We start from the raw sequence: 24,112 nt of genomic DNA on the forward strand, positions 1-24,112 counted from the left end.
GCTTGCATGTACTGTTGTCCTCGATGTTCTTGAACATGCTGATTCGGTATTGAAGAGTCTATTTGTTGTGTCTAATTTTGGTGTGGATGCATCTGACTTTGTTGTGGATCCATCTGAGTGTGCCTATTGTAGTTCTACTGTTGTTGATTGTAATTCCCTTAAGTAAACATATTCCCATATCAAAATGCCGCAGCATTTTGTACAGCATTCTAAGTTCCTCAAGACTGTTGATTGCGTGTAGAATTATTATAAGAGGTGCCATAAGAATTGTTGCGGATGTTACTAATATAAAAGGCATTCTCTACATGTTGTGGGCAATCTTCATCATTGTAGTTGTCACTGGAAATCTCACAATAAAAGGTAGGAACATCAATATGTTGAGCGACTTGTATAGGTGCAACGTCACTAGTCCCTTGAATATTTTTTATCATATTTGCAAGAGAAGAAACTTGAGCACTAATTGCAGATATTATGTCCAATTTAATAAATCCCACAGTACCTTTTGCTTATGCAACTCTAGAGATAGGATATTGATAATAATTCTGAGCAATTCTCTCAAGAATTCCAATAGCATCATTATAAGTACAATCCAGCAAAGGACCATTTCTTGATGTGTCGAAAAGATTCCTCGTGTGTGAATTCAGCCCATTATAGAAACTCTCAGTTTGTGTTTCCTGTTGCATGACGTTAATAGGACATGGTTGAAGCAAAGATTCATAATGTTCCCATATGGTGTGAAGATTCTTATCATCCAGCTAATGATAAGCTATAATATTATTTCAGAGATGAGCATTCATTGTCCGCGGGTTAAATCGCAAAACAAACTGTGTTTCTAGTGCATTCTAAGAAGTAATTGATTCGGCAGGTAGCCCAAGGAACCAAGTACAAGCTCTTCCCTGCATGGAATAAGGAAACAATTGCATCTTCAAAGTGTCATTAGGAATGCCTTGTTGACTAAAGGAAGCACAAAACAATAAAAATGATTTAAGATATTATTGTGCATCTTCATGTGGTAGTCCAGCATATTGCCCAGTAGAATTCAACATTTGAAACATTACTGGCTTGAGTTCAAAATTTCCAGCTTAGATTCCTGGCCTAACAACTCCCAGTTGTAAGTCATCCAAGAAGGGTGCTACAAAATCTAGTATAGTCCTGTTTTGTATTTGAGAGTCTTGCGGCAATGGTGGGTCATTAGCATTTTGGTGCTACCTCTGGGGTATAACTTCATAGTTTCTTGGTAAAGCCATATTCATTTGTTCTCGAAGTCTCCTCCGGATGATTCATTCAACTTCTGGATAAAAAATGGCAATAAAGTCTGAATTGCTTCGGGTCATACAACACCTAAAATAAAATGTGAAAATGGCGACAAAAGAAAACAATTTAGCAACAACAGAATAATATGAAATAAAAACAAACAAAAAAATCAAACAAATGCCAACCTCGATAATGATGCCAAAACTTGATCGGTTTTTTAACGTCACAGCAATAATGTGCAAGCATACATTGTCAGTGCAAGTATAGTAGACAAATATGAGTCTGTCAGATATCGACCCCACTAGGATGGTTGTCTGTTGTCTATCAATGTCACTGCAATAAATAGATAGAAACGAGATAAATTGTGAGAGTAGTTGTCGAAGTAATAACTTGAAAACAATAATATAAAATATGATAATGATAAACTAGGATCCCCAACGTGAATATTCAACAGAATACTAAGTGCTCACAAGGTATAAAAGGATAGGTGATTGTCGATGCATTAAATTCCAATGAATATTTGACCAAGCTTAACTTCTCTATTTAATATAAGACTAAAACATGCACGTTAACCACACCTTCCAATGATGGTAATGGAACACTATTAAGAAGAAGTGGATTAAATTCCTCTAATCCTTAAGAAACTTCCATTGTCATGTTTGTTAGCTTGAACTATCGTTGCACTTTCCAGTGTCAGTGACCGTAATAACAGTTCCATGCTAAAAACATTCAAACCCAAAGATTAAACAGTAGAAGCAAGATTGAATAAAATAACATTTAACCAAGAAATCATGTGTACTACCGTAAAAACATGAAATAGAAAGCAATCACCATCGTTTAGAAAAGAAATATAAAAGAAACAAGTGGAGAGTAGTATTCCTAGAAAATCTCAACTTGATCTCTCAACTCCCTCTTGTATCGTACTCAGGGCTCCTCGTCAAGAGCTAATCGACATCCCTTTCACGTCGATTCACTCGAAGAGGCTTTAGCTGTCGTAGCCGAGAAGTTTCAAAAGATAGGTTGAAGAAGTTAATCCCCCATCTCTCTCCTTTTCACGTCAATATTAATATTTATCTAAATAGCACAGGTGTCCTTTCATCAGAATCATGTTGCCTCTGTGCAAACAAGTTGGTTGTACCGGACCAGACAGCTTACACCTTTTTGTTATTATCCGAATAGCTGTTAAGTGCGGTGACAATTCTGAGTGCAATTTGGAAATACACATGCAGCGACATCAGTAACAAGACATGATGAAATTAAGGATAAATAGGTTAAGATACATTGAGTTATAAAATGCAATTTATTGAACTGAAAATGCTGAAATATGTGCTAAAGATAACTAAATGGGGACAAATTAACCAATAAGTAGGGAAAAAACATATGTTCTTCCTAGTACTATCATTATAACACTATCTGGGTATCATTGAAGCCTCACTACTGAGTTTGGTATCATTTCCTTAAAACTCGTCTCATCCATTTTACTCATAAGTCAACTGCTACAAAAGAACACATGTTATTATTGCACTTGATTATGACAGGCATAAAGATGAATGTTGGAAGCATTATTTTTCAAGAAGTGCATTCATGCTCTCAGAAGAATGCCGATGCGTTCAATTTTCCATCCCTTATTGTAGCACTTTTTCAACGAGTGAAGGTTCCTATTCAAAGGAATGAAGATACCATCAACAAAAAAAGAGCCATCACAAATCAATGTGCCATAAGATATTTTGGAGAAGAAATGGCAGGGAATCCGGACTCCACATTTACATCATCACCACCCCTGCATACTGGTACTACTCCCTCAACTTCTCATAGTAATTTTGAGCAGAAATTTATTGATGTGCATGAGATATTGCAACAATAATTCCACATACTGGAGAAACCCCCAACAAAGGATAGCCATTGATTTTGGTCGCGCTCAATAGGAAATGGCTATATTTTGGGGGTATATCCGACAAATAGATAAGGCCCTGAAGAAATCTCTACAAAAGACCTTTACTAGACCCATGCCTCCATTCCCTGATTTTTTTAAAGATTTTTTGTTAGAACCTAAGGAGGATGACGATGGTGAAGAACCTACTGCAGAGAAGCAGACCATTGAACAAGAAAGAAAAGCAGAGAACACAAAATTTGTCCATGTTGAGTCTGAGAAGGAAGACAATGATGTGACTTAAGCTACTATACTTTTAGACACCACTACTACATCGACTACTGCACATATGACTGAACAAGAACGTGTAGTTCATTAACTGATTAATGATCTCATGAAGTCAAACACTGACGAGGAAGAAAAGGTGCCTATTATCCAACTCAAACGGAAGCTCTACAAGCAAACTGGTGGAAAGCCCGTCCAAGATGATATTGGTAAAAAAGAAAGGCAGCAGTGCTTCAAACATGCTACCAAGAAATCGACCCAACCTAAATAGAGTAACCACAATTCTCCCCAAGCTTTTATTTCTTTCTTTCATTTTATACTATATGTTTTATACATTCATATCTAGTGTCATGGCATTCTTATAGTTGATAGTTATTGTTTTTGCATTTTGCATTTTGCCATATTTCATTGTTCATGCATTGAAGACAATGCATCCCTTAGGTTTGGGCATGTGTTGTGTTGTACATATAGTATACTGTAGATAGATACTTTTGCATTCATGCATTTTGTTATTCATTTTTCCATTACATACAAATGCTAAATAACTGATAAACTATGATGAGTATATTGTTATTGGTGATGTTCAATGAGGATAATAACTCTTCGACTAATTTAGAAAATTGTAAAAGTTTATTAAGCATGTTTAACTTAGGATAGTTGTTTGAAAATTGATTCCTAAAGGTAAAACAACTTAACTATCAATGCAATTAAGTCTGTTGTAGGATTCTTTTAATGCATCTAGAATTTTTTAACCCTATATTCAATAATTTGGTTCTGAATGACAAGGAATACATTAGCAATAGTTTCACACTCTAATGTTTTAAACTGTTGAGTAGGTCAGTAATGCTTTGTTTTCTCCATCGTATTATTGGTCAGAAAAATAAGTTCAAATAAGAGTGTTTCAAAACAAAAATTTAATAATAATTTAGGGACACTCCACTGTAGTAATAGGCTGTTTAGCTATGGAGGTAGTTGTTTGCTCCATCCATCTCTTTAGTTAAAAGCTTTAGCTTTACGAGTGAAATACATTCAAATTGTGGCATGATATACTACCTGGTAATCTATTGTATGCTCCATTGAGATTGTCCAGTAAAGAAATCATGTGACCAGATGAATTCCCTATAGAAAATAATATTTTTCATTCAAATTTTGAAATGACTGAATAAATGAGAATAGTGAAATTTAGTTTGGAGGAAGCAAATTTTAAATATAGTAGATCGATTTTCGAAGAGTGCACATTTCTTAGTGACGCTTACTAATTATTGATAACTCTTGAAAAGAGTTATATTTCAAGCCTCTAGAATGGATTAATTGTTTGTAATTAAGTAAATATGTTTGCATTTTTAGATATTTTTAGAAGATTATATAACAAAGTTTGGATTGTGCTATACTTATTATTTTTTATTTCTATTATTAAGAAAGAAATGTGTTGTTTGTGGTTAGCAACAGGTGCAGGATGAAGAAGAGAAGAGAAAAATGATAGAGAAATGAAAGAAGTGAAATATTGCCATGAAAAAATGTTAGTTAGATTTCCAGCACGAATGTCATGGCAATTCATAGAAGATGACGCAGCACTCAATCCATGTCACTCTCAGTTAGCTGTACTTGTACTAGTTAAATTACCCTGAAAAAGAACAAGCAAAAGGTGTGTGCTGAGAGGGAAGGACCTACCCTATAAATGGTTTCTATCTCTCTACATTAGATTCTCATCCATTCTCTAGGGAAGAGTGAAAAGGGTAGTAGCTTACAGAGTAGAAGAATTACAGACGAAAGGAAGGGGAAGAGAAATCTATCTTAGGTTTTACATCATATCCAATCATCAGAGTGAAAGCTGGAGTAGCGAAAGCGTCCTCCAGTTCTGCCTTTATTTTCATATTTGAATTTCTGATTGGTGAATTTAAACAATGACATTGAACGATTCTATTATAAATTCTACTATTGAACACATGAACTAATTTTCTCTAGGTTAGAATTATTTTGGGTGAATTTTTATTAACTTTTAATGCCCATGGTTTGATTTTGAGTTGAGTACTATTTCATTTGATTTGTGATTTTTTTAATGAATGCATGCAAGCTCTAGATATAGATGATTGTGTAGCATGTTATTAGATCTGATTCAATTCTGAAAAGATTAATTAGATTGGATTATAATCAGTTGATACAAGCAAATGTTAGAAAGAATAATTGTAGCACTCTAGACATAGAATGTGCAATCTATACAGGGAAAGAGAGAAAAATTTGGATATTATTCTTGAATCTATAGACATACGAAAACTTAGAATGATATCCCAAAGTCTCTCTTTCAAAAGAAGTAGACTGAAGTAGTGATTCCCTGAGCAATCGAATGGTCAAGATTTTACCCTGCTATTATTATGTTAGAGAAATAAACCCTTGTAATTCTAACCTTTATCATTCAACAGTACAAACTCTTTCCCACTTACTCTTTGAGAATTACCATAGAATTTTAATTGCCATAGCATATTTTTAGTCATAATTGATTTTCTTAATCCTTCATTACATCTCTTTATCAATTATTCACCTCTTCCTTTTTCTCAATTTAATTAGTTAGTTTCATAGTAATAGCATAAGTAATTATTTTAGTCAATTTCGATCCCTGTGGAGACGATACTCACTCATCACTTTATTACTTTATCTTACATGTATACTTACACATTCGCATTACACATTCACACGCAACAATTATTCGTTACAGAAGTTGGCAAAATTGTACATCATGGAGATTGTACGTGTAACATCCCGATTTTGGGCCTAGTCGAAATAGTGGTTTTGGGACCACAAATTCGACGTGATAAAATTTATTTTTATTATATTTTTGTGGTCTATGATTTCATGGAATGATTTTGTGAAAATGTTGTTCGAAAATTTTGACGTTTCGGCACTCAATTTAGGAAAAAGGACTAAATTGTAAAAAGTACAAAAGTTGAGTTCTACATGTTAGAGGTGTCCAATTGTTATGAAATTTTAAATTGGATGCCCTTATATGGTAATTAGACCATTGGTTAAGTTGGTGGACAAAAATGGACATGGTTAGGCATGTTTCCAAAGTTTTTCATTAAGGGCATTTTGGTTATTTAGTTACTAAAATGAATTACAAACAAAATTAAAAGCCAATTTTTGTCCATCTTTGAGCTTTTCCCGAATTTCACAAGGGGAGAAGCCATAGTTAGGTTTTTCAAGCTTCCAAGCTTCATAGTAAGTGATTCTAAGCCCCGTTTTTAATGTTCTTTACGTTTTTGGAGTCCCTGTAACTTGATTTAGCTTGTTCTAGCAATAATTTAACCTAGGGTTTATATTTGGAAAAATACCTCTAGGTGAAATGTGTTTATTTTGATTTTTTATGGTATAATATAAAGCTATAAATTATGTTAAACAACTATTGCTAAGCGATTTTAAGTGAAAACAAGTAAAACGATATAATCGGTAAAAATACCTAATGTTCATAAACAAGTGTTAGAGTGAGAATTTGATGTTGCCATAGAAGGGAAAAATGTTCAGAATGTCATAAAACATAAGAATAAGAGATGAAGTTTAATTTCTAAGCTTTCGGGAAAAAGTGTAAATATGCAAAAGTTTAGGGGTAAATTCATAATTCTGCCAAAGTTCGAGTCAAGGACTATTTTGATGAATGTGAATATTAAATAAGCTAAATTTTCTATTATAGATCAAGAAAGACGTGGAATCGAACTTGATCGGGGAAAAGAAAATATTGTGGACTGAATTGCAAAATTACTATATTTTGCACCGAGGTAAGTTTGTATGTGATTAATACCTTGTTTTTACTTATGTTTTAACATTTTTATAAGATATGATTGAATATGGGATAATTACTTGAGGTGAATAGTTGTGGCTGAAGTGAGAATTCATGGTTGAACCTTCGAAATGGGCCGGATATTGTTGGAAATAAGGTGGATGCTATCTGTTGATTCCACCCTATATTAATAAAAATAAAGGTGGTTGCTATGTGTTGATTTCATCAGATACCAATGGTTATATAGGTGGTTGCTATGTGCAGATTTCACCCGGTACCATTGAGTATAAAGGTGGTTGCTATCTGCTGATTTCAGCGAGTACTATTAACTATAAGGGTGGTGTTGTGTGTTGATCCACCGTGTAATTGAGATTATTTCGAAGTGTTCATTGGAAACTGATTAAGTGAAAATATATGTGAGGAACAACGTGTTTGATATTTAATCGACCCTTTGGTACGATCAAATGAAGTAATGAAATTAAGAAAGAGTGAATTTAACGACAAAACAGTTTAGGACATAAACAGTTGTGTGATTTTGAAAAAACTCTAAAAATGGTGGAAATTAAATTAGTGGTTTAATGAGATATTAAATTAAATCTGAATGAGTCTATTTTCACATAAAGGAAACAGAGTAAGAAAAAGAGTTAAATATTTTGAGATATTTGAATTTTAGTGAGACAGGTCAGAATGATTTCGAAATCACTATTCCAACTTTGGAAAATCACTAAAACTTGTACAAAAATAATTATGGTTTGTAATTTACATGATTAAATTTCTTAATGAGTCTATTTTCAAGAGAAACAAACGGGAACATCATTTGAATTCTATACAAAGAGATAACTAATTTTTAGTGAAGAGGGGTTAGAGTTGTCAAGCAGTGAAACAAGGGAAACTTTAAAGAATAAACTGTACTAATTGGCTAAACCAAAAATTCTGATAATTTTATGTTTAGAATATATATCAGTCTAGTTTCATGTAAAATTTATGGATCTTAATTTGGAGTTCTGAAGCTCAGGATAAAAATAATTTAGTGACTATGACGTGAATAAAGAGCTTGCTGGAACTTGAATAAATAGTGAATTTATGTGTGATTATGATTATATTATTTATGGAAACATGCTAGAAACTTGTTTATTAATTACATACTTACTTAGTAGGCTATATGTTTACTCTCCTCTCTTTTCCCTTGTTTTATAGAATCACCAAGCTAGCTCGGGATTTGGCGATCGTCAGAGATCCATCTACACTATTAACTTTCTTTTGGTATTTTGAAAACATTATTTTGAAATTATGGCATGTATAAAGGACTTGGTCATTTTGTTATGTGTCATAATTGATTTAGGCCATATTATTTGATAGTCCATTTTGTATAAAGCTGCCGATATTGGTGAATATTGTATGGGTTGTACGTGTTTGATAAATAGGATTAAAAAAAAAGAAAATTTTAATTTGGACGAAATTTCAAGTCTCGATTTTGTATGATTGATTATGTTAAAGTCTGATAATGCCTCGTACCCTGTCGTGGCGTTTGACACGGGTAAGGGGCATTACATTTCGTCTCCATGGTGTTCCAGTTTCTGTCATCTCCGATAGAAATTCTCGCTTTACTTAGAGATTTTGGAAGAGTTTGAAAGAGGCTTTAGGGTTAAAACTTACTTTTAGTACGGCTTATCACCCCCAAACTAATGACCAATCTGAGAGGGTAATTCAAGTGTTAGAAGATATGTTGTGAAGTAGTGTAATGGAGTTCAGTGGTAGTTTGGAGTGATATTCGCCTTTAGCAGAGTTTGGTTACAATAATAGTTTCCAAGAGAGTATTCACATGTCACCATTTGAGATGTCGTATGGTAGGAAGTGTAGGACTCCGTTGTATGGTATTCGATAATGTTTTCGATAGTGGCTATTAGAAAATTAAGTAAATTTCTGGAAATGAGTTTTAAATACCATTAATTTTGAAAATAGGACTAATTTATAAAAGAGTTAAAACTGAGAGTTTATATGAAATAATTTACCCAGAATTTTTACATCAACTAAAAACCCCCATTCTCTAAACTATTTCACGACAGAAACTTCCCCCATTGTGTTCTTATCGTCCCTTGCTCTCCTCTTGCTCTCCCAGTTGATTTTTTATTCTAAATCATAATCCCTATTGATTTCCACCAACATTGAAGCTATAAAACTCCATTGAAACCAAGAAAACACTTAAAAATTTCATTAATTTCTCATCTTCTTCAAGAGTGGATTTTTCAGAATTTTTCCAAAGTTCATTTTTCTTACATTCAATGTAACCAATCATGTTCCTATTAGTTTTAAATGTTATCTAGACTTTGAATCAAATTTCTAGCCATTAAAATACATGTTTTAAGTAAAAGCCAAAATTTGGTTGTCAATGGTTAATTTTGGGCTTATGGATTAAAACTTGGTTTTAAATTTTTTTCAACTTTTTTTAACCTAAATAGAAGGTTTCTAAAGTTACTTTGAAGTTTTGTTAAGAGTTTATCATGTTTTAATAAATTTTTTATTATGGCCAAAATTTGTCAAAAATTTTGATACCTTGAAACGTGTAGTTTTGTGTAGTTTAAAGGTTAGGAATTAGACATAGATGAATATATAGATGAATGGAACTCATTTAGTACAAAAATATTAAGTGTAGACCGAGTTATTCAAATTTTAAGTTTTCTATGAAAGGTTTCAATTAGAAAAGAATGTAGCTTAAGGCTTATGTTTGTGACTATTTAGGGTAAGTTATTGACTACTGGTTGATTGAATATTTGTGTGGTTTGTCTTGTTGAAGTGTCAAAGTCAATACGACCTTCTACAAGTAGAGACAAAGGCAAAGAAAAGCTTGCCTATGCTTTCAGTTTTCAATGGGAGCTAATTTTCGGTGAGTATTTTGGAATAGCTATTCATAGATGATTCATTGTGTAATTGGGAATTTAGAGGTAGACTAAACCCCTACTCTAAATTTTGAGTGTAAGTTTTCTCACATCTATGTTTTAATGTGATAAATATGTGTTGTGCAATTGTGAAAATATGAGTATGTATAAGATACTATGATATGTGTTGTAAGTTAGTGATGACAATTATGAAAGTGAATATATGAGTATGTAATTCATGCCATGAGACAGTAAATAAGTGGGTACGTTTTCATAATGTGTAACCATGGTTATAATGTGTTGATGATATGTATATGCAGTAAACATGTACGGAAATTGGTACGTAAATATATGTTGATAGTGTGGATATTTTGGCCTTGTGAACCTTGAGACCAATGGATATAGTTGGCATGCCATAGGATTATGAGTACTTTTTGTTGTGATATTTAGGGCATTGAGGCCCAAAATACTTTTTCGAGAGATAAGGGAATGTAAGCCCAACTCCATTCAATGGGATATGTGTGTTTGGTGTGTTGGAGAGTGTTAGTTATATGCTTCACTTGTGGGATATGTTGACTCTACGAGTCTATATTGTGCGTTAGAGATTCGTGTATCCGATAAGTGGTGATTGAGTCCACTTCATGTTTCATGATCCCAAGAGCCTAACTATCATTAAATGTATGTAATATATGTTACAGTATGCATGTGCTTGAATAATCCAATGAATGATAAGTAAAGTTATGCATGAAAAGTGGTTAAACATGTGAAACATGATATAGAATTAGAGATGTTATGAATATGATATATGACTATATGTTGTAACATAATAACTTGTTTGTGTAGAGGTTGTTCTGAGCATTCACTGAGCTTGTTAAGCTCACCCACTCCATTTTACCTTTACAGAGTAGTCGCATTCCCAGTGTGAGCAATATGGCCTTCAAGGAAGTGATCCAAGCTATTATTTTGGTTGCTATAGTAGGTGTAATTTTTTTATTTAATGTATGAGACTTTAAGGCAATGTGCTAGACTTTATATCAGTTTTTTTAAGTCATTTTTGGGCTATTTGCTTGTTGTTTATGTTTAGAAGCATGTGGACTTGAACACGTTATTTAGGCTACTATTTTAGTCATTTTAATGCTTATTTGACTAGGTGAACGAATCATGATGTTTAAAGATTAAGTTGAATGGTTTTAATGCTTGCATATGATGAATTTTTGTAACTTGGAGTAGAGGTATCAATATCAGGGCTTTAAAGATGATACCTCTGTATTTTTCTGAAGTGCAGGAAGACAGAATAGAGAATTGGTATCGATACCTCAGCCGAGTACCAGTACTCGAGGTAAGTTTATTGATACCTTACAAAAGGTACCGATAATTTTTGATATTTTGAAATTTGGCAAGAAACTGAATGCAAGTTTGGTCTCAAATTTCCACGTGGTATCGATACCACTTCAGGAAAATATCAATACCCCTAAGACAGTATCGATACCTATGTAACATTTTTGGGAAAATTTGGTGAATGGTCCCAATGCTCGATGTATGTCCATTTTATGTTTGTTTGTCGTATGTTAGCATGGTTAAACATTAATTTGAGTTTCCATGTCCTGATATTCGCATGAGTGGTTAACAAAATAAAATAAAGATGTTTGTTACTAGATGTGACAATTATGAAGAAATCAATGTAACATGGTGGTGTAGCGTCCTTGTATTTGGGCTCGGTGACCAAGCCATGTATAAGGTGTTACATTTTGGCCTTGTGATCTCTTGAAACTATTGGATATAGTTGGCACACCATAGGAATGTGAGTACTTACCCTTGTGTTTTGTGATTTGGGCATTGAGGCCCCAAGGCAATTTGGAGAGATAAGGGATTGTGAGCCAAGCTCCATTCACCATGATATGTTGGTGTGTTGGAGAGTGTTAGTTAAATGCTACACTTTTGGGATATGTTCGACTCTTCGAGTCATTGGTGTGATTGAGATCCGTGTATCCAATGTGTGGTGTAGAGCCCACTTTTATGTTTCATAGCCTCAAGTGCAAAATTATCATTTAAATGTGATCTTATTTATTGTGATAATAAAATGTGAAATGGATGAATAAACATGTGAATAATGTGCTAAATGAGTTTATTTAAATTTCATGAAAATGTTAGTATGTTCATATAGTAAATTGTATATGTAATTGTGGTTTGGGTCATTTTTATTTAACATGTGAATGCATGTGAATATATAAGCTACACTTGTGAGTTATTAAAGCATGTATACATTTTTTAGCCTTGATGAATTATTGCACAATGAATTATTTGTATATGAGTTGAGTGTAGTTGTATTTAGAGTATATGCTAGTTTTATGATTTAATGAAGCGTGAATATGTTATTGTGACTTGATCAAAATATAGTTTTGAACGTGTTGTAGTGTGCTCTTGTTTAACCTTTGATATTATGTATACTTTTTGGTTACTCCTACATTCCCCAAGTTTGTTTAATCTCACACACTCATTTCTAAAACATTACATATATTTAACGTTGCAGTGTGAGCAGTGCAGAAATTCTAAAGAAGTGATCCAAGTTGGGCTTTAGTTTTATGTAGGTGATATTATTATTCTTTGAACTGTGGGAATAAGGCAACATGGTAAATTTTTTGATTGATTACTATTATGTCTTAAATCGCTGATATGATATTACATTTTAAGGGATTAATATTTTGATATTGGGTTGTCTTGGTTTAGAAAAGTTGGTGATACTTTGAACTACTAATATAGATACTCTTGATTTGAAATTTTGAAGTTATAGATGCATGTTGGATTGGTATATGTATGGTTGTGTTTAATGCCCTGTTCTGGTGTTATTTTTGTTTTTTTGTGCAGAGGTATCGATAATCGGGTATTTTGCATCGATACCTCAGTTAGAAACAAGAAGTCAATAACTCAATTTGGTATCGATACCATTTCTCAAGTATCGATACTCGGGGTAATAATACAGATACTTTTGATAGGGTATCAATAATTATTGAGCTTTAATTTTTGCAAGAAAATAGAATACTGATTTGGTATCGATTTTCTGATCGCTATCGATACCATTGAATTAGTATCGATACCTACATGATCTTTTGGTAATTTTTGTTAGATAGTTTTAAAGAATCCTTATATCCTATTACAAGCTTGTACAATGTATGATTAGTAAATTTTAATCTCGCCTAGGGTATTCTTGACTTCGAGTCTCTAGAAATGTTCAAACTTGATGTTGTTCACATGCTAATGAGACGTTATATCATATGTGATGTTGTGACAGTGGTGTAGCATCCTGTTACTCGGGCTCGACGATCGGGCCGGGTATAGGGTGTTATATTTGGTGCTATCAGAGCCTAAGTTATTGATGTGTGGACTAGGGTTGCTAAACCCATTTGTCTAAATTTCTCTGATTACTTGAACTATTTGAGATATCCCTATTTGATATAGCATGAATTTGTTTGAACTTGGGGTAGGACTGGGAACACATTGCCATATTCTAAAGTTTTCATACAGGAACTTGTCTTGGATCATTTCCCTGCCACTCACACCTTTTATTTGTCTGTGTGTATCAGATTAGATACGAAATGCCTCATACACATGTTAATGTGAATGCGAACACTCAAGAGGATGGTACATGCTCTGCACCTCCTATGTTGTCGCGTAAAGTGAATATACCTGATAAGGATGTTGGCCTTTTGATGGAAGTTATGATTGTAGCGTTTCAGAGGATTTTTTGTGCTAACCCTGCTCATGTACTTGCGAATCTTGCACCTGTTAACTGAAGATTGTCGCTTTAACATCTGTGAGCATTGGGTGGTAAAAAGTTTTCTAGAGTAAAACAGATCAATCCGATCATGGCTGAGTATTGGTTGGAAGGAGTTGAAAGGATCTTCAAGTAGATGTCCTGTTTTGACGAGGAGAAGTTGGATTGTATTGTGTCCCTACTCGACAGTGAGGCTAATCATTGGTGGAATACTCTTAAGATAGGTATTACTTTTGAACGGTTGACTTGGGATTACTTTCTTGAGGTTTTTAAGATGAAGTTTATGGGCGAGCAATACATGGAAGGTCGTAACTGGAGTTCTTAAACTTGGTCCAAGGTAACTTATCTGTGACTGATTACGAGATTGAGTTTGTGCGACTTAATCAATATGTTCATGAGATGGTTCTTTCTGAGAGGGATCATTGTAAGAGGTTTCATTTTCGGCTTAATTGGGAGATTTAGGTTTACTTGGTAGCTCAGAACGTGGAGTTGTTTGATGAGTTGGTTGAGAAAGCCAAAGAAGTTGGTATGACTTTGGGTGAGCCACCGCATTTTGTGGTAACTGAATCGGGTAAGAGAACTTCGGATGGTGCATCTAGGAGATCGCCTAAGAGAAGGCATGATACTCAGGGTTTTGATAGAAGTGACGACCCAAGTTTTGACCGAGTCAGCCTAAGCAAGATAGTAGTGTTTTGGTTAGTGCTGCAGGTTCGATGGGTGCTACTGGATTGTCATTTTGTGCATATTCTAAGCGTAGGCATCTTGGAGAGTGTTGTAAACTGACAGATGGATGTTTTAAGTGTAGCTCAAAGGACCATATATTAAGGGATTGTCCAAACAGAGTTGAGGTTTCATAGACTCAGAGTTCTACACCTGCATCTACGTCTGCTAGAGGCCGTAGTCGTGGTAGACGTAATGGGAGACCAGTTGGGCAACGAGTTTTCACTCATATTGCTGCTACTCAAGTAGAGTCAGGAGGTCCAGTTCGTGTTTATGTTCCCAGGGAACCGCAAGATCAAGATTCGATCATCAACTTTCGGGTATTTTTATCTTGTGATCAATCTCTTTATTCTTGTTGGTAGATTCAAGTTCTACGCCTTCGTAAATTTTGAGTGACTTAGCTAATAAGTAGAGAATCCCGATAGACACTATTAAATTAGTAACAACAGTTAGGAGTTCTTTAGACAAGAGTGTCATAGTGAATAGAGGAAACTATTAGCAATGTCACTGTAGGATAGTCCGTGTTAATGAAGAGAATCTTTAAGAAACGTAGTAAAAAGTTAAAGAGAATAGGTATCATAGTGCACGGCGAAAGTGTGATGGTTAGTTTAAAAGTAAAAATATCATATTTTGTGATTAAGCAAGTGATGTGTTAGTATGGAATTTTTCTTTTTAGAGGGAAAGAATTGTCATACCCCGAAATTGGGCCTAGATGTTTTGAGGGTAAATTAGGAATTTTGGCTCAAAATGGGTTCAGAAATTTTTAATTATGGTAACCCGAAATTAATTTCAACTATAGTTTTTTTTTTAAATTAAACCAATTTTTGAAAATAATGCTGAAAAGACCTTCAATTGTAAAATAAAGATTATTTTGTAAAACGGTTGAATTTAGGAGTAATTTTAAATCAATTTTACAAAATTTATAAAAATACCCTATTTTCCCTTTCATCTTCACATAACCCATGTTAGTTTTTCCCCATCTTTTTGTTTTTCCGTCCATTATTTCTCCAAAGCCATATTCATCAAATTTTGATTCCCAAACTCCATTCATTTGATTTCTTTCATCCTCATCACATTAAACCTCTTTAGAATTCCATAAAAACCATTAAAAACACTATAGATTTCACTATTGCTTAACTTTTGGGTTTTTCAGATTTTTGATCAAACGCTCGATTCTCCGTCAACTAAAGTAATGTTTCATTTTCCTATTGGTTTTTAATGATACCTAGCCTTTTCAATTGAGTTTTTATTTATTGAATCAAAATATTTGAATAAAAGCCAAAAAATTAGGTTATTAATGTTGAAATTATGGATTTTGCATGAAATGATGCTTCAAAGTGTTTTTCAACTTGCTTTGACATTATTATAAGGTTTCTAAACCTTCCCTAAATTTTCGTTAAGAGATTTTAAGGTTTTAATGAGTTTTCATGAAAAATGGATATTTTATGTAAAAATTTTAGAACCATGAATCTATGTAGTTTTGTATAGTTTGAGGGTTAGGAATTGTTCGTTGATGTATAATTAGATTATTGCACTCGATTATAGGCAATGGGAATGAGTCAATATTAAGATATTTGAGTTTCAAGTTTGTTAGTTGAGAATTTCAGTTACTTGATGAACTAGCCTTAGACCTATGTTTTTGTTTGTTTAAGGTGTGTTATGGCTGCTAATTGATTGTGTATATTGTGTGGTTATTATGTGTGAAGTTTCAAAGTTTTTAGGACCTTCGACGAGCAAGGAAAAATGTAAGGAAAATTTAGTTTAAGCTTTCGGTAACTAGGCGAAAGAGTGAACATTGAGTGTTCGGAATCGCTGCTTGTAGACACAATTCGTAGTGTTAAATGGGAGCTTAGGAGTAGCCTAAACCCCTATCCTATGTTCCGAGTGTAAGCTCTCTTGTTTCCCTAGTTAACTTTGTGTGATATGTAATAATGAAATCTAGATTGTGAATTATGATGTGCTAATATGATATGAGACACTTGCTTGAGATGGTATTTGTGTAATATGTTAATTGTGGGCATGATTTACCTGTCAGGTATGATTTACATGCCGAATGAAAATGATGATGCTGTGTTAGCGGCATAAATGTGTAGTGAAAGTGTGCAAAAACTGGTAAGTACGTATGTGTTGAATTGTTGAATGTGATGCTAATGTAACAAGTAATGTGTGTGAATACTTATATGTGATAAACTAATTTTAATGCACACATATGTGGACGAATATGTGATGGCTCAACGAGCATAGTTGTGGCACTTAAAGGGAAAATAAATACGAATTCGATAAGCATGCATTGTGTACAAGTTTGTGATGTAAATTGATGAATATGAAAAAAGATGATGTGCATTAAATCAGTAATTAAATTTGTGTAATTCTGGATATTTTGGCCTTGTCGTCTCTTGAAACCATTGGATATAGTTGGCATGCCATAGGATTGTGAGTACTCACCCTTGTGTTTTATGATTTGGGCATTGAGGCCTAGGACAGTTTGGAGAGATAAGGGAATGTGAGTCAAGCTCCATTCACTGGGATATGCTGCTGTGTTGGATAGTAGCTAAATGCTACACTTTTGGGATATGTTCGACTCTGCGGGTCATTGGTGTGATGGACATCCGTGTATCCAATGTATGGTGGTAGAGCCCACTTTTATGTTTCATAGCCTCAAGTGTAAAATTATCATTTAAATGTGATCTTATATATTGTGATAATACGATGTGAGATGGATGCATCAATATTTGAATAATATGCTGAATGGTTGATTTAAGTGTCATGAAAATGTTAGTATGTTCACATAGTAAATTGTGTATGTAATTGTGGTTTGGGTCATTTTCATTTAACTTGTGAATCCATGTGAGTATATAAGCTACACTTATGAGTTATTAAAGCATGTATTCGTCGTTTAGTCTTGATGAATTATTGTAAAATGAATTATTTGTATATGAGTTGAGTGTAGTTGTACGTCAGAGTATATGTTATTTTTTTGATTTAATGAAGCGTGAATATATTATTGTGACTTGGTTAGAATATGGTTGTGAATGTGTTGTAGTATGCTTTTGTTTAACCTTTTATATTGTGTATACTTTGTGGTTACTCTAACATTCACCGAGATTGGTTAAGCTTACACACTCATTTCTAAAACATTACAGATATCTAGGGCTGTGCTGTAAGCGGTGCGAAAATTTCAAAGGAAGTGTTCCAAGTTAGGCTTTAGTTTTATGTATGTGATATTATTATTATTCTTTGAACTGTGGTAATAAGGCAATGTGGTAGACGTTTTTGATTGATTACTATTATGTCTTAAATAGTTTATATGATCTTAGATATTTAAGGTTTGATCTTCTAATATTAGGTTGTCTTGGTTTAGAAAAGTTGATTGTAACAGCCTGTTTTTCAGTGGTGTCGGAAACAGTGGTTTCGGAGCCACAAATTTGATGAGTAAGTTCGTAAATATTATTTTTTAATATTTACGAGTCATATATGGTTTTAAAAGGGTTTTTGATATGGTAATTTATTCTATTTGAATGATCAATTATGTTCAAGTGGTAAGACCCTAAGGTCAAGTGGTTTTAGAAAATGAGGTATCGGGACCTCATTTTTATAAACCAAGCCGTAAATATTTATAAAAATATTAATAGAGCATTATTAAGGTTGTATTAAAATTTTGTTAAGAAATTTTAATGTTTCGATAGTTAATTAAGCAAAAAGGACTAAATTGTAAAGGTTCAAAAAGTCAACCGCTATTATTTTAAAGGTGTTAACTAATTAAAGAATTATAATTGGATGGCCCTAATGGATGAATAAACCATCCTTAAAATAGTGGGATGGATTCTTTAATTACTTTTAATTTTAAGGTTTTATATGTTATTTTATTAAATTAAATAAAGAAAAGGTTAATAAAATAAAGAAAACATAATGTTTTCTTCCTCATTTGCTTGGTTCATCACCGAACCTCCATAAAAGCATGCAGTCCGTTTTTCACCCGTACCTTCAGTTTTAAAACTAGGTCTAGCTAGCCCGTACCTTCGGTTTTGAAACTGTTAAAGATATTGAATGTTTCCATTGATGAATCTATGTGATTTTAGTTGTTAAATGATGAATTTGAAGTGTTGGTTGGTATTTAAAAGTACTTTGTTAAGGGATTGTTTATGAATTTAACGATTAGGGGTTAAATTGTTGAAATGGTAGAAATACGGGGACTTAATGTGAAATTGTTACCAAAATGGACTATATTGGATGCCTTGAGTACTTGATTGGCATGGATTTTTTTTTAAAAATGGTTAATTTGCATGTTTTAGGCTCAGGGACTAAATTGAATAAAAGTAAAATTTAGGGGTAATTTTGTAAAATGTCAAAAATCACTAAATTGCATAAAATAATTTTTTACTATCTAAATTAATAAATTAAATGAAATTATTAATTTGGAACAAGATCAAGTGGAAAATCGAGAAGAATAGAAAATTACCAAAAAGCCCCTATACTTTGATATTTTTGCATTTTAGCTAGGTAAGTTTGTATGAACTATAATCACTTAAATTTTGATTAAATTGAATGTTTACTGTGTTTTTCTAATGTAATTTAATCAATATATATTATTATACAATTTATCATGTAAAGAAACGATGGAAATCTGACAACATACGACGATTATTGAGCCCTGTTTGAACCTTAGGAATATATAGGATACAAATGACACGTCATTAGGGTTTCCATGTTTTGGGTGCTGGTTTTGAATGACCTACCGATGGCTAATGTCTAGCATGTGCTGCGGATACTCCACAACTCGTGTGAGCAGCATCATGTAGCTTACATTCCGACCCATAGCTCGTATGAGTAGGCCCATTTCACAGCTCGTGTGAGCATAATCATTTAACAGCTCGTGTGAACAACGATGTAAAAGAAAGGAAAGGTTATGATTATATGTTTAGCATACTTCGTGTAAGCTATCCCCCGTATCCGATAATATTCTAAACGATTCAACGGGCATGAGAAAGAAAAGGAAAGGTATGTGTTCAATATGAACCAAGACACGCATTTATGAAGTACATTGAAATGGTGAGATACATGAAAAGCATGTTATGTTATGATGGCTGATAAATCCAATTGGATCATGCTCAAGTGTAATTGTTATCCATGTTAAATTCATATGAGTTATGTTTAAATGAACTAAAATGTGTTATTGATGTGCTTAGGCTTGTGCCAAGCCAGTGGTTATGATTGATGTTATGCTTATGCTTGTATTATTCATATGAAACGGGTAAGAAAAGATAATAAAATGGTAAATTCATAATTGGAATGTATTATGGTGTTGTAAAAGGTTTGATGTGATAAATGATGTACTTATATGGGGAAGTCTATTTATAGTATGGAAGAAATTGCCTATATCATGGTTAAATACACTAATTCATTAAATGATAATGTTGTTTAGGATTATGCTAAACATTCGAATGAAAGCAAAAGTAAGTAAATAGAATGATTTATAATCTTATGAAAAGGTTGATGATTATGTATTACGACTTATAAATCCCAATATGTTATATATGAAAAGTATATGTGATGTTGATGAATATACTCAACTGTAAGTTGAATGGTGTTCAATAGGTTTGTACTAAGTTTAAAGTATTGGTGTTATCCTATGTATTATAGTATTAAACTGATAAGTTATGTTTTACGTTCTACGAGCTTACTAAGCATTTATTGCTTATGTAGTTATCTTTCTCTTACTTTACATATTATCAGAAGCTCGATCGCTTTGGAAGCCCATCTAAGACCTATCACACTATCCAGAGATTAAATTGGTAGATTCTGATGTTTTCAGCAAGGTTATAATGGCATGTATAGGTGGACTTGTGGTTTATAATAGTTGATAAATTTGGCATGTATATGTCATTTTGGTTGGTGTAACCTTGGTACTTTTGATGACTTATTGATGTGTGTCATTTTGACAATGTGTTAATGTATGTTTGAGTGGCTAAAATGGTAGGTAATGAATTGACCTCAACATGGTTAAGTTATAGTATTCTTTGTAAAGGTTTTGAATAGATGTGCATGATTGAAATATGGTTTGTATATATGTTAGTTGTTGGAACCACTTGGAAATGGCTAGATTTGTGTTATTTAGATGGTTTTAATGCATGTGAGAAATAGTCCAAATGGTAAGGTTATTTTGATATGGCATGATTCTAATATGGTATGCTTAAATACGCACATGTTTAGGAATTTTTAGGTATGCTTAAATATACCATTGAATTTGTATCGATACCTACGTAATCTTTTGGTAATTTTTGTTAAGTGGTTTTAAAGCATGCTTATATCCTATCACGAGATTGTATAATGTATGTTTAGTGAATTTTAATCTCTCCTATGGTATTCCTTACATGGAACCTCTATAAATGTTCAAATTTGATTATGTTCACATACTAAGAGACATTATGTAATATGTGATGTTGTGATGGTAGTGTAATGTCCTGTTACTCGGGCTGTAACAGCCCGTTTCCAGTGAAATCAAAATAGTAGTTTCAAGACCCCAAACCTAATTTCAAATATTTTATTTTATTACTACTTTATTGCATATATCATGGTATTAGTATCGCATAAAAATTTTGTCAGGAAATTTTACCGTTTACATGCTCAATTTGATAAAAAGGACTAAATCGCGTAAAGTGCAAAAGTTGAGTTTTAATAGACAAAGGTATTAAATAGCTATTGAACTTTAAAGTAGAAGTCCTTATATGGTAATTAGACCATTAGAGTGGATAGTGGATTTTAATGGCTTGGTATTATTGAAATATTAAATGTTTTTAAAGGGTATTTTAGTAAATAAATAATGGTTAAATTAAATAAAACAAAAACAATGTCTTCATATTTACTCACCATCTTCAACCCAAATTAGAAGAGAAAAAAGACATTGTTGAAGCTTAACATTCGACCACCTTATTTGCTTGACTTGGTATGCATTTTTGTCCAATTTTTTAGGATTTCTATGTTTTCAAGATCATTTTAGCTTAATCTAGCTAGCCCGGGGACTAATTTGTGAAACTGTTAAAATGTTATGGTTTTTCCATTGATGCATGTACATGAGTTTTGAAGTTTGAGGATAGAAAATTGATGGTTGTTGTTAAATAAAATGCTTTTGTAAAGGGGTTTTTGTTAAAATTTTGCAAGGTGAAATTCTAAAATAAATGAAATATAGGGCATGCTAGGGGCCCAGTTGATATTCCACCATAGTGGGTTCTGATGAAATTACATAAATTTCCATTTTTATGAGCTAGGGACTAAATTGCAAAGGAATTAAAAGTATAGGGGCAAAATAGTAATTTTTCCAAAATATGATTTTGGGCTAATTGAATGAGTTATATATTAAATTGAGTTAAATTTATCCATATAGGTCAAGACAGACCTCGTATGGAGTTAGATCGAGGCAAAGAGAAAATCTTGGATTAATCGCCTCTATATCTACGTATACTTGTCGAGGTAAGTTCCTGTGACTAAATTGTGTTTATATGTTTTATAGTGAATTATTTATAAATTGTGAATTGTTATAAATATTGAGTCTCGTTTGAACCTTAGGAATCCATAAGATACAAATGACATGTCATTAGGGTTTACATGATTTGAGTACTGGTCCTAAACGTCCTACCGATGGCTAAGGTCCTGCATGTGTTGCGGATACTCCACAACTCGTGTGAGTAGTACCGTGTAGCTACATTCTAACCCACAGCTCATGTGAGCATACCAATTTATAGCATGTGAGATCATACCAATCTATAGCTTGAGTAAGCATACCGATTTATAGCTTGTGAGAGTATATCGATCTATAGCTCAAATGAGCATATCGATTCATAGCTTGTATGAGCATAAATGTGCATGAATTGATAGATTACAGTTATATGAGCTAGCACACTATGTGTGAGCTGTCCTATGTATCCAACAGTATTCTAAACAGCTCAATAGGCAATATTCTGATACGGAATGGTAAGAATTTGATTCAGACTATTATAAGATCACATATGATTTTACATGAAAAATGTGGTTATTTGATATATGGAAAAATGAAATGGATGATACATGTATATGGACCTTGATCAATGGTTATGTTCATCTATTTCTTATATATGTAATTACAGGGCTAACATGGTTGGTGTATATATGTTTAGGCATTTGGCCAAATTGTATTGGAATATGCTTGTTTACTTACATATTATATGACTAAATGGAAAGTTATATTCTATGTCATACAAACTTACTAAGCTTAAATGCTTACTTTGTGTCATTTTTTTTATGTGTTTTATAGTGAATCAGAAGTTTGTTAGGGTTGGAAGCTTGTTGGAGCTATATCACACTATCCATCGGCTCTTTCGGTACATTCGGTTGTTTAATTTTGGTTATAATGGCATGTAAAGGTATTTTTGCTAATGTTGGCCTATATGTTTTGTTGTAAATATGGCCATTTGATTTGTCTTCCTTTTAGACATATTTTGGTATGTATATAAGTAGCATTAATATGGTTGATGTGTGGCTTGTTTTATGATTGAACAAGGAAAGGTAAAATGATAGTTAAATGTGTTTTGTGATATGATGAATTTGTGCTGAATTGGTACTATAGTATACATGGCTTATATTGTGATTTTGTGCTAGCATATAATGGCATATTTGGTACCAATTGAGTAGTTTTGGTAAGTAAACTAAATGGTATGAATTGATGCAAATCTAATTGGAAGTTAGTTGATCATTTTGACCAAAATGAGTACATGATTATACATTTTTACATACTGTCATTTAAGGTGCCTTGGGGCATATTAGTTGTATGATATTATACCATTTGTATATGACATATTTATGCTTAATTGAGATGCCTTGTTATGGCTTGTAAGTACGTGCAATGCTGTATGTAGGTATATGCGAAATTGGATGGCAAAAATGGCATGTAAAATGGCCTATTTTCGTCCACACAGGCAGAGACATAGGCATGTGTCTCAGCCATGTGTGACACACGATTAGGTGACACGGCCGTGTGTGTAACACCCCTTACCCGAGATCGTTGCCAGAGTCGAGCATGAGGCATTACTTAGCTTATCTCACTAATTCAGAGTAAAAATATTTACTTTGAAAATTAATTTCACTATTTACAGCAAACATGTCCAATCGCGCAGCAGTTACTAAATTGATTACACCTAAAGCTACGGGACTCGAAATTTAATTCTGTAAATTTTACCTGAAACTAGACTAATATATCGTATTACCATAAAATTTTTATAATTTTTGGTTTAGCAAATTAGTACATTTTATTAGTTAAAATCTCCCATGTTTCATCACTCGACTGTCCTGACCTCTTGCCACTAAAAGTAAGTTTTCTCATTGTAGGATTTTCATATGGTGTTCTCGCTTGTTCCTATAGAAAATATACTCAATAAGGAATCTATAAATATAAATTAAAACTCACAAAATTTTTTTTAACAATTTTTAGTGATTTTCTAAACTCAGAACAGGGGACTCCAAAAATAGTTCTGACCCTGTCTCACCAAAATTCACATATCTCAAAATATAAAATTTCTTTTGCTAAACCGTTTTTT

Source organism: Gossypium raimondii, chromosome 3 (genome assembly GCF_025698545.1).
Source record: "Gossypium raimondii isolate GPD5lz chromosome 3, ASM2569854v1, whole genome shotgun sequence".
NCBI lineage: Eukaryota > Viridiplantae > Streptophyta > Magnoliopsida > Malvales > Malvaceae > Gossypium > Gossypium raimondii.